Below are 14,990 nucleotides of genomic sequence, written 5' to 3'. Positions count from 1 at the left end.
CATAAGAAGTTGCTCATCATACCTGCATTTTACAAAACAACAATTGACAACTGCCACACGATTAGTAACAAAGTTGCTTAGTAGCCTACTACGCACCCGTTAATTCTGCGTAAAAACGCTCAAGCCCAGGATGAGTTTATTCCTGAAGGTATTAAAACTTAGATGATATTCATTTCTGTTTCGTGTAACTTGTTAAATTAGATAAGTATCCGTGCGCACAGGCAGTTCCTTAGCCGGGTCCAGAGAGGTGAACACTGATGTCGTAACTTGTAATTCTCACTAAGACACTAACCGACCGAACTGCACCGTCGAGGGGCATTTGTGGAAAAAGTCATGATAATTTTATTTTATTCATAATGTCCTGTATTTTCTTAATTAAATCAAGGTATTCTCAATTAATTTTGCAATATCAAACCAATTATTTTATTTTTAACAGTTGTAATGTTATATTCAGGTTTTGCAAAAGTAAAGATAACATTCTTCCACAATATAGTGGATCATGAGGATAACGTAATTATTTGGAACCTTGGCAACTTCAGCGATAACAATACATGGGTAGACTGCAATGCGTTTTTCTTCGTGGGCAACTTTTCATCATTGCATTGGGGCAAGATTATAAGTTACAAATGTTTGTTTTGGTGATACTAGGCATTTTCCCTGTTTACATCATCTAAGAGTTGGTACAGTTTTGCAGAGAATTTAGATCTACAAATTTAGAGGACGTGGTTGCCCCAGCATACGTTTCTCTGCTTGTTTCACATATTTTCAGTTTAATTTACTTTTACTTGTATTTGATTTTAAGACTTGTCGAACTGAAAACATACTTGCTGAGCCTGTGCGTAAGTCACTCATATCTTATATGCTCGGTGGTCAACTCTAAAGGTATCAAGACATTCGTTATTTAGACCTATGGTCGTCCAGTGCAAAAGAAGGAGCAAACCTGGATACCCGTTATCAATCAATTAGACCTATGGTGATGAAAAACAAATCCGTTCGATGGCGCTACGTATTTCATTGTGACCAATTGCTTCTTGCACTACCCTTTTTAATGATGGTAACTAGGCCTATGCCTAGTATTTTTTAATGGTTTCCCATCCAAGTACTGACCAAATCCAAAGTTAGTCGACTTCAGTGAAAAACACATCACCGCATACTTATGTACTGTCGTTACCTATTAAAAGTAATAACCAAAACTCGACATTATTTAGCTGAACTAAATCGTAAGTTTACCATACGTAAGGAACGTTTTGCTGCCTATTGGTAACGGTACCTGTAAACTTGATTGGATGTTTATATATGTAAAGGTTTCTTTTGCGAGGTGACCACTGGTTGGTCAATACTGGCATATCAAGAACCAAAATAAAAGTGACAATTGTGTAGGAATCAAATCAAACCAATCCATTACCATCAACCTAACAGTTCACCCAACTAACGCATAGTTAAAAAAAAATCGATAAAATATGTTTCATAACTTCAACATCACAATTAATAACAGGAACAACAAATTTAAATAGACTGACCTTATGAATTACGTCAGGGAAAATCCCTCTGCGTTACATCGTCACATAACCCATCAGGCGAAAGCAAGGGCAAATTGCAACAGAATCACAGAGCGTCAATCACTGGAGTGACGATCTCCCGGCATAGCATGTGACCTCGGGCGGCCATATTGAAAGGTTTCGGTCCAGCTCATAGTACTATACTTTATTACGATTAATAATAATAATATTATTATTATTATTATTATTATTATTATTATTATTATTATTATTATTATTATTATATTATTATTTAACCCAATATCAATGACAAAAATTACCTTACAAAAACAGGTTGGCCTAAGCATTCTAACCATTGTGGTCAAGGTCTAAGCATCAGCTCTTGGCATAAATGGTTCCTGGAAATTACAGGACTTTCTTTGCATACAGTCACTGAACACTAACTAAACAGCAATGTACTCACTGAACCCTAAATGCTCATTGAATCCCTAAACACTCATTAAACACTAAACAGTCAATGAACATTCACTAATCACTCATTAAACACTCACTAAACACTTACACACTAAACATCCACCAAATACTAATTTTCACAATACATTCATTAAACACTCATTAAACATTCACTGAGTACTTACTAAATATTCACTTAACACTAACATTCACAAAACATTCACTAAACCCTCATTAAACATCCACTGAATACACACTAAATATTCACTGAATACTTACACACTAAACATTCATTAAACAATAACATTCACTAAACCTTCACTAAACCCTAAACACTTACTAAGCACTTACACATTAAACATTCACTAAACACTAACATTCACAAGAAATTCACTAAACACTCACTAAACATTCACTGAATACTTACACATTAAACATCCACTAAACCGTAAACATTATTTTACTAAACATTCACTGAATACACACTAAACATTGACTAATATTCACAAAACATTCACTAAACCCTAAACACTCACTAAACATTCACTGAATACTTACACAATAAACATTCACTAAAACCTAACACTCACTAAACATTCACTGAATACTTACACACTAAACATTCACTAAACCCTAAACACTCACTAAACATTCACTGAATACTTACACAATAAACATTCACTAACATTCACTAAACCCTAAACACTCACTAAACATTCACTGAATACTTACACAATAAACATTCACAAAACATTCACTAAACCCTAAACTTAACATTCACTAAACTCTGGACTAAAAATTCACTAAACATTATTACTCAGAAACATTCACTAAACACTTACTCACTTAACCCTAAATATTTCCCAAACACTTACTCATTAAACATTAACGATAAAAAAAATTCACGATCACACTAAGACCCCGTTCAATTTGCGGGTTACCAAGACCTTTAAAGATGGCCGCAAAGCTTTGCAGCGCCGCCCTGGTGGAAGAATACCGAACTACGTAGTACTGGTATAGAGATCGCAACTCCAGGTATATACCCTTTATACCCCCTATGAGCAGGATGCGAAAAACAAGGATGAAGGGGGTGACATGTTAAACTACAGTTTTGGTATCCTTTCCTTGCTCGAACAAGTAAAACTAATCTAAATTTATTTTTACCGATACAAGGGCAGTATTATTATTCTACCTTTAAAAACAACGGTAACTAAAAAAAAAAACCACAGCAATGGAACCAAGATGCAAGATTTCTTATGTGCAATTATACAGGCTGCTCTTACTTTCTAGTCATCTTTCTTGCAAAGTACATATAATGCCATGGTAAAGGTACACTGATAGTAAATGAATTAGCTATTTTGACACTATAATCACAGAAACCAAAAGTTCTAAATGGTCAGCTTACTGCATAATAACTAGAACTCATTCACAACTATCACATATTGTACAAACCCATAATTTTGTCAGGGGCAACCTTAACTTTAACAGTGTGTACTATTTTGACACTTATGTGCCAGAAGGTGCAACTATTGAGCATCGTACTATAGAGTAAGAATAAACAACTTTTACAACCTCTGATGCCGTCTTAGGGCTGAAAACTTTAGTTTGCCTCTTCTCGTGATCTGTGAATATAAATAGCTAGGAATAAAATCTTAGACTGGACGTATTAATACCCACACTAATATATATATATATATATATATATATATATATATATATATATATATATATATATATATATATATATATATATATATATATATCTGTGTGTGTGTGTGTGTATGAATAAAAATGTGTGCATGTATAATGTGTGTGTTGGTTGTACAAAATGTGTGCATGTATGTACATCTATATGTATATATACCATATATACTGTATGTATGTATATATATATATATATATATATATATATATATATATATATATATATATATATATATATATATATATATATATATATATATATATATATATATATATACAGTATATATCGATACATATATATAATATATATGTATGAGTGTGTGTGTGTGTATTACACACACACACATATAATCCACATACATACATACAGTATTCATGAAAAAATTTAAATCCTTCATTTTGATTAAAGTGATTGTTCTCTCCGGGTATTTACATGAATCATCCATTAAGTTGAGAAGAAAGGAACCATTTGCATCTCGACACCGTTTCCTTCAGTGCATTAGGGTAAATTCGCTCTCTGCTTTTCACAGGATTCCAGAAAGAGTTAACTGAGAGACGTTAATTACATCTTATAATGGACAAGTTGTTGTTTGGGAAAGAATTTTACGCTTAGTGAGAGAGAGAGAGAGAGAGAGAGAGAACATTGTTCTTGGGAAAATATATTTCAAGCGACTGGGAAAAACGAGATGGAGGTTGTTTTAGTAAGAAAAGGTTGGAATATACTCGATGTTAACCCTCCCCTCTAGGGGTATCATCGGACATGTCTAGAGGCATATATAACCTAATGAAAGGGGTCCTGGTTCTCCCCCCCCCCCTGTGGTCTCTTCTGGTCCTGCAAGGGTTCCAGCAGGATAGAATGCGTTATTCTGAGAGGCGAACAGATGCCGTACATTATCCTCTGACATGTGAGACTTCCTTATGAACTATCTGGGTACGTTTTCATTTTCCCCGGAAAACTATTATGTTTTAGGGCATAGCTAATAAGGAGAAAAATATATACCGATAAAACTGCCAAAAATTTTGGACGGTCTTTCCTTTTTCCAATTTTTTTGTACGTGCTTGTGTGACTATATATATATATATATATATATATATATATATATATATATATATATATATATATATATATATATATATATATATATATATATATATATATGTGTGTGTGTGTGTGTGTGTGTGTGTGTGTGTGTGTATATATAAGATATATTCATTGAAAGAGCTACAAATACTTTTCCGTGAATGTGCTCCCTAAACCATTTTATAAATTACAGCAAGATTTGTTTCTTGATCCTTGCTTTTATCTCTCTCTCTCTCTCTCTCTCTCTCTCTCTCTCTCTCTCTCTCTCTCTCTCTCTCTCTCTCTACTCTGGAAAAAAGCTTTCTCAAATTTTTTCTAGAAATTTGCTACCTAAACTGTTAATCTAAATTACTAAGAACAACAGATTTGGATATACTATAAAAGTTTTTACCAAAAACTAACGCTTTTTTACCAATCAGAAATTTGCTACCTGATATATAACTCATTTAATCTAAGTTACTAAGAACAACAGAATATGTTAAAATAAAATTCCTTGCAAGTTTCTACTAAAAACAACCACTTTTAGCCATTTTGATTGTTAACACTCAATTAGTGGCAAGCCTACTCATATTGCTTAATATACTGTAACAGATATAAGCTAGAATTCAGAGACCATAACGGCACTCTGGGTAGGATAGTATAATCTGAGTACCAAACAGCACCATTATAATTTTTTGGTGTTTAGTTTAGGAAAAGTTATAGTAGAAAAGTTGTTTATATTGTCCTAAAATGTAAGTATGTGAAGGTGGAACTCTTAAGGCCTTGGGGTGTAGTCCCCCAGCTAGAATTAATTAAGTTAGGGACAGGTGAGGTAGGTGTTTTGGGTTAGGCTAGTGCCCTATAACAGTCCTAAAACACCTACCTAACCTCCTGACCTGTCACAGAATTATTGCATGGTTACTATGAGAAATTCTCAATATTGACTATTCGCATCTCAAATGTTGCATGTTCATAGAGAGAAATTGTCTTAAGTGTCGTTTCATTGAACAAGTATGAACATACGCTGGCAAAGGCCCTTTGGATCCCCTTTCTTGAGTATTTTAGACTTTGTTTTTTGTTTTTGGATACCAGCCTTAAAAGTTGAAATTCTAACCTCTCATACTTAGCCTGGCCAGGAGGCTTCACCCCCTGGATCCCCTGTTGTGCCAACTTATGAAATACCCCTTCCATTTCATTATTTCTATGATTATTGTAAGTTAATCAAACTTGAATTTTTCTCTTGCAGATGCTGTAGTGATGAAATTTAGTATCTTAAAAACATCATTTCGGAGGGAGCTGGCTAAAATCAAACAAGTAAAAAGTGGCTCAGGAGGAGACTATGTTCCAAAATGGAGGCTCTTTGAGTTGATGTTGTTCCCTGACTGATGTTGTCACCCCAGGAAGAGTACATCAAACCTTGAGACTACTGTGTCTGTAAGTATTAAGAATGAATTACTGTTTCAAGTATTGTATGTTTATTTTTGCATTTCAGTGTTTTTACAGAAGTTGCCTTAATTTGTATATTCCTTTTTTTATGATTTACCTTTTTTGAAGTTGCCTTAATTTGTATATTCCTTTTTTTATGATTTACCTTTTTTTTCAGCAGGCGTCCCAGTCCTCCCATCAGCAGGAGTCCCAGTCCTCCCATCAGCAGGAGTCCCAGTCCTCCCATCAGCAGGAGTCTCAGACCTCCAATCGGCAGGATTCCCAGTTATCCCAATCTCTTTTAGTACAAGTTGACTCCTATCAGTCTGATGATGAAGTCGTCCATCAGCCATTCAATTATGACAGTAGCGTAGATGAAATTGATCTGCTTACCCCAGCATCTTCACACACTGTGCCAGGAACAAGTCGATCATCATCATCATCACCACGGAATAAAGAAACTTGGGGTCGAACTCGTACTCCAAAACGTAAAAGGAATATGACACCAGAACGTGCACCCAGTGCAACCGAAGTAGCATTATCTTTTTTAAAATCAACTGCACAAGCACAAAGGAAAGAAGACATCCCATATGCAGCAGGGTTTTTGTATAAGAAGTAATATCTGAATTTCTCGCCATAAACATCCAAGACTTATGCTTAAACTTGCTGCATTCCTAAACAAGTTGAAAGAGGAGGAAGGCAGTTAATCATTGGCCATAAACTGTTGTAAGGTGGTATTTTTTCCTGTATGATTTCTTTCCTGGGGTACAGATATGACACACAAAAGAAAAGAATCTGTACTAGGCCATAATTTTATTTTTTACACATTGCATTATAATGTTAAATAAAAAAAATACATTGTCACAGAAACTTTATTTATCCTATAAAATTTATGCAGAACACTTTTTATTGCACTCAAGGTTATAAAATACTAAAGTCCTGGATGTACACAATGGTAAAATTTTATTTCCTATACAAATATATTTGTAGCTCTTAATTATTATTATCATCACCACAAAAAAAAAGAACTAGTGTCTGAAGGCCATTATTATCATCACCACAAAAAAAAAAAAGAACTAGTGTCTGAAGGCCATAGCATCCTGAAATGCTACCTTGCCTTCATTACTGAAGTAATCACAAAATGTGATCCTCTAAAGCCAATTCTTGCACAAGATTATTGAATTGGCTGCCCTCCGCACGTCTCTGTAACCAAGGTTGAGTCCACAACGTCCTCCTCCTCCGTCTTCTTCCGCCTGTATTTCTCTTCCCTTCGTCTTCATCCACGGCAATTACTACCAAAGCCATTGCCATGACCATATTCTGGTCATTGGTGTACAGATGAGACATTTCCATGATTATGATGCGCCTTGATGCCAACACTATGAGGACTTTCTAGGGTTTGTTTTGATTTTCCAGCTGCTGCTTCTCGCTGTGGGGACTGAACAGCTGATCACATGGTGGTACTGTTGTCATGGCAACGCACAGTTGTTGCTGAAACTTTGTTCGAGACCGTGTAATAGTTTTGTTCAGCAAATGCTGAGCCCTTAAAATTTACCCGTTACCTGCCACCAAAATAATTTGTTACCCTTATTTACGTTACTGCACAACAAAATTTATTTTACCTATTTTATTTTATTTTATTTTATTTTTTTTTTTTGAAACGGGAAGGGCCTAGGATCAAATTGGTAACTGACCTCCTGATTTTTATGAATGTGCCACTGAATAAATATAAATAAATTACGAAAAACGTCAAACATTATAACTAACAACCCCAATACACGATACCTTTTCAATGTGATTAATGTCAGTATTGAAACCTAGGTTCCCGTAACCTTAAAGATTGTTTTAGCTGTCTGTAACTTAGTTTCCATCTTGGTTAAGAATTACCACCCGTCATTTTTCGAGGCGCCCCGCTGCAGTGCATATATTTTTAACAAAACAAGACCCAGAATGTCCCAGGGATCCGGACACAGAACGAACAGCAAGATGCTCATTCATAATTATTAATTAATAAGCGTTAATCACTTCCCGTTCTAGAAGAGATATGATCTGTACATAACAGTGAATGATGGGCCGAATGGCCTTGTGTTCCAAGAGTTTATTTTCTATTTTCGTAAAAAGGCGTTTCAATCATGCAAGCATTTATTGGCTTTACTCATTTTACGCGAAGTTGCTCATTACCCAACCAACTGGAAAGAGGAAAAGGGTACCGGAACTGGCACTCTCTCTCTCTCTCTCTCTCTCTCTCTCAAGCTCCGAGACAAATTTTCTCGATGAGCTAGCAAACTTTTCGTGTGCACGGTGCTTCAATTATTCCAGCTACGCCACCAGGAAGGTAATATAACAAGCTTTTACAAACACTGTTAACGTGAAAAGAGCGCTCTTCTTGAAAAACTGTAACGTACAGAAGAATTTCATTCAGAAGGTAAGTTATTCTTCTCTTGATTTACAGATTCAGTCGTTACCGTTATTGCATTTTTCATGTTTCCCTAAGTAAAAGATTTATCATCTTTTGATCGACTCAGTTTCGAGCAATTGCAGCTCTATGCAAGACTGGTTTTACATTGCTTAAGTTATTATGCTTTAAGGATGTGAGACTTTGCAATACACGTGTATTTTCTTTTTTTATAAAATAAAAGTACATGGGTACTTTAGGTTTTAAATGGATATATGTTGCTTCACGTCCTATATATATATATATATATATATATATATATATATATATATATATATATATATATATATATATATATATATATATATATATATATATATATATATATATATATATATATATATATATATATATATATATATATATATATATATATATATATATATATATATAAACCAGAATTCCATCACATAAAAGCAGCCCATAAAAACTTCAAAAGAGTAGAAAGTCTCACGTTATTCTACAGAATTTCATTTGTTTTCCTTCTGCTCAATTGTGAGTTTTTTTTTTTTTTTGAACAGTAAGGTTGTAATGACGTATTTACTTTCACTGTCTTTGTATAGCATTTTTGACAGATTACCCAGCTAACATACTATCACACACAGCAATAATAGTGAAACCGATATTCCGACTCAATACGAAAGTCAAAGTTTCACCTGTGACCACCATATTCATTAACTTTGTGGAACTCTATTCTGCAGTGATATATAAGAGGGCGATGCATGTTTGCTTGCATATATGTATGTCCTTCAGCTAACGGCAACTTTCCACCCTGTAGAGGACTTAGGACTGTAAGCTCCTTCCATTACTGGACAAAATCTTTTTGCAGGGGCCGACACCGGAAGCCCCATTTCTAAGTAGATACCCGCACATACACTCACACACACACACACACACACACACACACACACTATATCATTAAGCCACAAACTTCGTTTAATATCCAACTCACTATACTTCGGGAACAACTTACACCCAAGGGGAATTATAACTGACAAATGTTTCGGCACCAGTGGGACTCAAACTGCCGGCTGGCTGGGAAACAACGAAAGCAAAGTGCCTATGACCACAGGGTCACCAGAGAGGTTATTCCCGAACATTCTTTAAGGCCGTTTCACACTGGATGCGATGCTAAGCGCGTAACGCTATGCGACGGAGCCATGCTAGCTATACTCACTATGCGTGTGTTCACACCAAAAGCTATGAATGTCTGTAAATGCATCCCGGTATATACATGCAATTGACACAATATTATCTTTCACTAGTGATGTGGCAACTGCTGGATGTAATTTCTTGAGCAATAAAAGTGCCTTAACATACCAGCCAACCCACGCTTCACTTGATTTAAAAGTTCCTCGCATCGCTGTTTTACATAAGAAATGTTATTATTATTCAAAGAGCACTATGCAGCATAACTATTAAACTCATAACCAAAACTGATACAATCAAGTGGCAGAAGGTAACTCTGAAACACAGGTTTCTGGAGATCTTCCTCAGGGCACTTGGATAAATATACAGGCTCCACAACTATCTGCATTAAATTTCGATACATATCAACAAGATCCTCTGTAAGTTTAGTGATCCACATTCTGTCCCTGAAATAGCTTATTCACCCTAGCAACCTCCCTCAGTGTTTTACGGACAAACAACAGACATAGTTTATTCTTTGGGTCTTTGTATGCTTCACTGAATTGTTTAGCTGTATGACACCGCGCATTTGCTGCAGAAAATTCAAAGTGAAGATTAAGGGCATCCCACTGATCAAGAATGCAGTCATTAATTTTATTTTTCTATTTTCGTCAACCGATAAATTAGATATTAAAAAATCATTGTTTCCATCAATACATGTTTTATAGTTTGATATTTATAATTTAATTATACTGAGACTTCTCCCCAAAAGAATTCCCACAAACAAGCAAAATTCCCACGAAACTCGTTCAAAAATAGTCCTCCCACAAAGGGTCCCACAAAAGACCATTTCTCCTACAGATTTGTGGGAAATTCCCACAAACTGGCACCACTGCCTGCGAACAGTTCGCGTAAGTATGAAAGTATCTATTGTTAATCTGTTCATCTTTACTGCTATATTTAAAGTTAATTTATATATTAATCTATGGAATCATTTATATTCTTTGGACATTTGCTTCTTCTATTTGAAAGTGCCCCTGTTTAATAATAATAATAATAATAATAATAATAATAATAATAATAATAATAATAATAATAATAATAATAATAATAATAATAAAACTTGACCATGCACTACCGGAAATAAAATTTTACTTCGAGTAAATTTACTTAGGTATACTTTATACCCCCACATTAATATAACACTTACAGTATATTTAGATTTAAGCCAAGTGCGCATGCGCGAGGCGAGCTACGTCCGCAAAAATCGCGCGCCTGACAATCTTGGAAGCTATGACCGCTACGTCGTAGACATCGGTAACATCGCAGCATGGCTACCATAGCGTGGCGCGCATAGCATCGCATCCGGTGTGAGACGGCCATTCATAAAAACTGTTGTAGCTATCAAGGAATAACATTGCGATGCGCATATGAAAGGCGTTTGTTGATGTCACTGAAAGGGGCTCTTGGAGAAAGTCTGTTGAGAGATGAATTTACAAGGCGTTTTTAGGAGACGCTTGGGACTTAGATATCTAAATATCCGTTGCAACAAATGTGATACTGGGCGGGTTGTGGGTTTTAGAGAACAGTGTATTTCTTTTTACTTACTTGTTAACGTACGAATTTTGTTATCTGCAAGTATGAGTTAAGGGTATTCAAGAGATAACAATCATGATAATATCACTACTTCAAAACCATAACTAAAAATGAAGAAAATTTTAGGATACTAAGTTAACTAAAATAGCTCTCGCAGCTTATCGTTCATCTGAGGTCTACCAGGGACTCCGAAAATATATATAGCGTTGCAACCAAGCACTGAACCTTGTTTCCTGCGTAGGACAGAGAGGAAAATTATTGACTATACAAACCATTCAGAGAGAAAAGAATTACCCTGTAGAATTCAGTATTACTAGTCTCAACCCATTTTTTAAATACATCAACTTACTTATTTTTTTTATTTTGGACGTACCGTTACTGTCATCATACTGTCATATTGAGACCCACACATCTGTTTATGCAGTTGTAGCCCAAGAACTGACAGCCATCTATCGGATCATTGTATTTGTGAAGCAAATGATCCAGATGTTATTGCCTTTCTGGAAAATGCAACCACCTAAGCAGTAAAGAATCAAGATATGCAATCCGTTGTCTTAGTGCAATAACTTGGGAGCCAGACAACCAAAAATATTTAACCTTTCATACAAAGACCCTAAGTTAAACTGAGCTTTAAAAGTTAGAATGCGTATACCTTTCCTCTCAAGGCACTGAATTCTAACAGGGTGTCCGGAGCCTTCGAATATTGAGGGATAATTCTTCAAACCCAAGGTACGAAGTTTATGTTTAGTAATTTGACGCACCTCGACAAAACCTTAGGCCGTTCATAAATGTATTTATGAAGTTGTATCCAAATTTCATAATAACTGCCTCTTATCAGTGACCAAACATAGAGCCGATGAGACGCTGACGCAATTATTTTGAATGACCAATGTAAGATTTCATTCTTCTGAGAAAAAAAAAGGTTCAAAATTTTCTGGTAGCTCCTTACAAAAAGCATTTCTTTACTATCAGTGTTAAGACTTTCAAATCCGCTATTTAATTTACTGATTAAAACCCAGTTATAACTGACTCTGGCGAAGGTTTTACTTATCTCGATTAGTTAACTGGAATTTCATACATAAACGCGCTCTTTTTATATGATCAAAACATTCTGACTAGTTTGAAAGTAGATGTTTACGATGTTTCTGTTTATTGTACTAGTTTGAAAGTTGATGCTTACGATGTTTCGGTTTATACAGTACATTTTACCTGTCCTTACTGGTTATTTTCTGCACTGATTACCGTGGTAGTTCCGACGTCATTTTGTAATATCACATCGACCAATTCTTCCACAACCGTACATGAAATTGAATCGTAACCACTGGCACAGTTTCGAAAATCCTCCCGATGTTACACATTTTTAGGACCACATAAATGGCTGAATTATCTACCAAGCGGTTTTGCCGTGCATTGAAAGAAATTCAATCCATTCATTTCTATGCATTTCGTAATTAACTTCTCTACTTTTTATTATCCCTTATCGCTGTAGTTTTGTAGGCGAAACTTTGCGAAATTATCATTGAAAAGTTATTTTTGTAATGCCTGAAAATAAATGCTTGTTTTAATTTCATTTCACGGGTTGTATAATCATTATTTTCAACAAGTATGTTTTCAGTTAATTCTGGAAAAACACAAAACTATCACATTTGACAACGAATTTCCTTTCATACTATGGCGTATTTTACTTTCGCTTTTGTTACTATTCCGGAAAAAAAAACTGCGTTTTTAAACCTTCATTACAATTTTTACTTAACTGGGACATTCTCTTGGCTTGTGAAAGAAATGCCGGCGGAGTCATTTTCTTGTTTCTTACACGAATATATAAAAATATATTAAATATATATATATATATATATATATATATATATATATATATATATAATAAAAATATATATATATATATATATATATATATATATATATATACAACCTTATTCACTCAATTTATTCATCATCACTCTATGAAATAGAAAAAAATCCTAGGAAAGTACTTCACACAGCATAAGGAAAGGGAATGAAACTTTTATGTATAGGAAGGAAGTTGCAATATGCAAGATTTATGAAAACGCCATTTATAATTCAACAATTCTACAGGAGGAAAACTTAAAGAAATATTTAGATAAAAAAGAATGAGTTATTACACATCATAGGGAGCCGTTAGTTTAGTCTCCCGTTTCAAGAAAATTCTAACAATCTTCGAAAGCGTAAACTTCTCCATGAGAGTCATGTATGGTATATGGATGCTTGGCCTATGGAAATCGCAAAAGAGTTGATAAATGTGTATAAAAACAAATTAGATGTAGATGACAGAGTGTTCCAAGTTCCAACACAAGAAGACCACTGTCAAGGCCACCAAAAATTTTTGAGTAGTTTAGTGGACCATGGCAATTTGAAGTATTCTTTTCAGTTTTGTTTTCCGTGTTTTTCCTTCTTTATTTTCTGAGTGCCTAACCTCAAGTCTTGTGTCAGTATACAACTAGACACCACTGGGGAAGTTATTAGCTTTCAGTCTTTTTTAAATTTTAGTCCTAAGTCTACTGTATATAAGTCATACTGGATACCACTTTAATATTTCTACTTCTTACACATGCATGTTTGCATTAATTAACTGATTGATTTTTATATACATAATAATTACCTTTGCGTCAACAGAAAAGGTCGTGGACACAGCCACAGCATAAATGGTGTTCTTTATGAAGATGAACAAAACTATCTTGGTGCAGATTTTATTGACGCTCGAATAGCAGTACTTTATTCTCTCATTTTTTAAGGGTAAGCATAATTGATGACCTCAACTAAGTGGAAATATTCTAAATTTAGCTAAATGTACTCAAACGATGAAAGGCACCCTATGACACAAAAGACAATACACAGATGTTCGTGAACTCGCGAACATTTGTGTAAAACCTGAAAGAGGGTTCAAGTTAGGCCAGGTATTCAAGCTCAGGTTTACCTGTCAATTCACCCGCGACCGTTCGACGGATGAGCGTCCACTTGGAAACAGTAGAACTGTCAGTCAGACCGTCACACGGAGGTCATCGTCCTCAGTTCTCGTCTTGCCTTCATTGTGGCAACACTATGTGGCAGCGATGAAAACCCAGCTGGTTGATTAGGAGGTGGAACTATAGACTAGGCGCTGCGGCAATTCACTTAATAATTGTGTAAAAGAGTATGGTCTAAATATTTCTTATTGAAAAAGACGCATATTCTCATACAATATGAATGAGTTTAAATTAGAACCTGGGGGTTAGTTCAGTTATTTGTGAAATGGAAGTGAAGCCTACATTCATTATAGTGATACTTTCATAAAATTCAGGACACTTGCCTAAGCCTACACCAAATTGCTTGTATCACATGGAAAAATTGTTTTAAATTTATATTATATGATTTGGACTCATAACAACCTACAAATAGCGCTGCAGGGTCTAACAATGAAATGAATATTCTGATCAGAGCTACCGAGATCCTTCCCAGATGACATCCAGAGGCGAACTGTCACGAAATCATTGCTTACCTGTCCACACACAGTCACCTGTCAGTCAGTCGGAAGGACTTCAGGTAATTCCATCAGTTCATCCGTTTTGGTGAGTGGACTGACTCCGCCCATAAACTGTCGTCTACAATTAAGTTTTAACGTCAGATTCGATGAACTGACAGGTAAACTTGATCG

At 35.1% G+C, this 14,990-nt stretch overlaps 1 protein-coding gene and 1 long non-coding RNA gene across 4 annotated transcripts in view; one reads left to right on the top strand and one right to left on the bottom strand.

Moving 5' to 3' along the window:
* The window catches only part of LOC136847401 (uncharacterized), a 632,801-nt gene extending 632,171 nt beyond the window's left edge, over positions 1-630 (bottom strand). The window contains exon 1 of one of the 3 annotated variants that reach the window (XR_010855734.1): positions 97-630. This is a non-coding gene — a long non-coding RNA (uncharacterized lncRNA). The remainder of the gene's footprint in view (positions 1-96) is intronic. The other 2 variants (XR_010855733.1, XR_010855732.1) reach the window with 2 other exon arrangements.
* LOC136847398 (uncharacterized) overlaps positions 1-14,990 on the top strand; it is a 485,856-nt gene that overhangs the window by 137,496 nt on the left and 333,370 nt on the right. The gene's annotated exons all lie outside the window — the stretch shown is intronic.

The sequence above is a fragment of the Macrobrachium rosenbergii genome, chromosome 16, assembly GCF_040412425.1.
Source record: "Macrobrachium rosenbergii isolate ZJJX-2024 chromosome 16, ASM4041242v1, whole genome shotgun sequence".
NCBI lineage: Eukaryota > Metazoa > Arthropoda > Malacostraca > Decapoda > Palaemonidae > Macrobrachium > Macrobrachium rosenbergii.
The sequence above is the reverse complement of the archived record's forward strand: the minus strand, read 5'-3'. Positions and strand labels throughout refer to the sequence as shown.